Consider the following 2342-nt stretch of genomic DNA (forward strand, 5'->3'; position numbering starts at 1 on the left):
TACCTAAATAAATGTATTTTAAATGATAAGGTAATACCTTAAGTTCTAGTTTAGATGGTTCCTCGATCGACGCTTTTGGTTGGGAATAGTCCCTTTTTCTAACTACAAAGATTGAAAATGGGATTGCGGATTAAATCCTCTTTGATTAGCTTCTAGAAAAGCTAAGTATTCATCCTCCTCTTCATCATTTGGAGGATCTGATGTCAAAATTTTTTCCTGTGGATCCTCAACACAGTTGAGTTCCTTCTCCACTATTAAATCCTCTAAATCAGACACTGTAGAGCATTCATCCATTGTCTCAAGAAATCGTATAGACTTAACGACGTTAAATATTACCTGATCATCCTGAACACGCATAGTGAGCTCGCCCTTCTGCACATCAATAATGGTTCTTCTAGTTGCTAGGAACAGCCTTCCTAGGATGATTGGTACTTCTTTTTCTGCTTCAAAATCTAGAATTACAAAGTCAGTAGGAAAGATAAACTTATCTACAAGTACCAATACGTCCTGGATTTTTCCTTCTGGATATGCTAAGGATCGATTTGCTAGTTGAAGTGTAACTATAGTTGGTCTAACTTCTCCTATCCCTAACTTTCTAAACATTGACATAGGCATCAAGTTGATACTTGCACCTAAGTCACATAATGCCTTACCACAATATGTTGCTCCAATGTTGCACGGTATGGTAAAACATCCAGGATCCTTCAATTTTGGGGGTCTTTTGTCTTAAAGATATGCACTGCATTCTTTCCTCAGAGCTATCGCCTCAAATTCTCCAAGTCTTTGTTTCTTAGACAAGATATCTTTCATAAACTTAACGTAGTTTGGCATTTGCTCAAGTGCTTCAACCAACGGGATGTTGATGTGAAGTTGTTTGAGTACGTCAAGGAACTTCTTGAATTGAATCTCCTGCTTCTGTTTCTGAAGTCTTTGAGGGTAAGGTGGTGGTTTCATTACTAAGACTGATTCTGGTTGATTCGTCTTTACCGGTAATTTTGTATCTAACGACATTGTTAGTTGATCAGAATTAGCTGGTCCTGAGGTTACTTTGTCGGGTTTTGCAGATTCTGGTTCTGGTGAAACTAGAATTTCAAGACTTGGTTGAACTTCTTTTGACTCTTGAGCATCAATTGGCTCCTTTCCAACTTTGACAGTGTTGGGCTCTACTGTCTTTCTGCTCATCAATGTCAACGCTTTAAAATGTTCATTCCCCAGATTTCTTAGATTCTCTGTATCACTAGGTAGAGCACCTTGTGGTCTGTTCCTGAGTTTAGTAGCAAGCTGGCCCACTTGATTCTCTGAATTCCTTAGAGTGGCATCGTTTTTCATCATGTATGCCTTCAATAGATTCTCTAAGCTATTGGATGGTTCTGCTTGGGTTGGTTTCTGAACTTGTTAGGGGAAACTAGGCGGTTGAGTTGGTCTAGGTTGGGCGTAAGTGTTACTGGTTCCAACCTCTTGGTTACTCTAGGAAAAATTCAGGTGATTTTTCCACGATAAATTATAAAAGTTAGATTGCAGTCCTTGCCTCCCTCAGTTTTGGTTTTGGTTACCCGAGTAATATACGGATTCGGGGTTCGATGGACATTCTTCAAACAAATGTCCTTCCCCACATTACACACATGCTATATTCTCAAATTAGTTAGGTGGTTGAGCTACAAAACTGTTAGACCCATTAGTGGTAAGATTCTTAAACAATGAGGATATTGAAGATACCTGAGATGTGAGTGAAGTGAGAGTGTCCACTTCATGTAATCCAGGGACTCGTCTTCCTGACGCTGCTCGATTGGTTGGCCATTGATAATTGTTGCTGGCAATCCTCTCAATAATTTCATAAGCCTCATTATAAGACTTAGAAAAGAGAGCGCCATTAGCAAAGGCGTCCACTACCATCCTCGTGTGAGCGTTAAGACCATTATAGAATGTCTCAAGTTGAATGCAATGTGGGATTCCTGATGAGGACACTTTTGTAATAACTTTTTGTAGCTTTCCCATGCTTCATACAAGGACTCATCATCCATTTGTTGGAAGGTAGTGATCTCATTCCTCAACTTGGCATTCTTGCTCGGCAGGAAATACTTCATGAGGAATCTCTCGGCTAACTCTTGCCATGTAAAAATAGAGTTCGGTGGCAATGAGTTCAACCAGGCACGAGCTCTGCCCTTAGCGAATATGGGAATAGTTTTAGTCGTAATGCTTCTCCGGGTACTTCGGCTAACTTGAAAGAATCACTCACTTCCATAAATAGTCTTAAGTGAAGATGAGGATCTTCAGTAGGCATTGCACTGAATTGGCCCACAGTCTGAAGCATCTAGAACATGATGGCTTCAGCTCAAATTATT

General features: G+C 40.0%; 1 non-coding gene across 1 annotated transcript; it reads left to right on the plus strand.

Annotated features, from left to right (window-relative positions):
- The first annotated feature begins 1947 nt into the window (after window positions 1–1947).
- LOC121218769 (small nucleolar RNA R71) lies at window positions 1948–2054 on the plus strand. Its single transcript, XR_005915246.1, has one exon. It is a non-coding gene; the product is annotated as a small nucleolar RNA R71 (small nucleolar RNA).
- Window positions 2055–2342: the final 288 nt, after the last annotated feature.

Source organism: Gossypium hirsutum, chromosome D06, assembly GCF_007990345.1.
Source record: "Gossypium hirsutum isolate 1008001.06 chromosome D06, Gossypium_hirsutum_v2.1, whole genome shotgun sequence".
Taxonomy (NCBI): domain Eukaryota; kingdom Viridiplantae; phylum Streptophyta; class Magnoliopsida; order Malvales; family Malvaceae; genus Gossypium; species Gossypium hirsutum.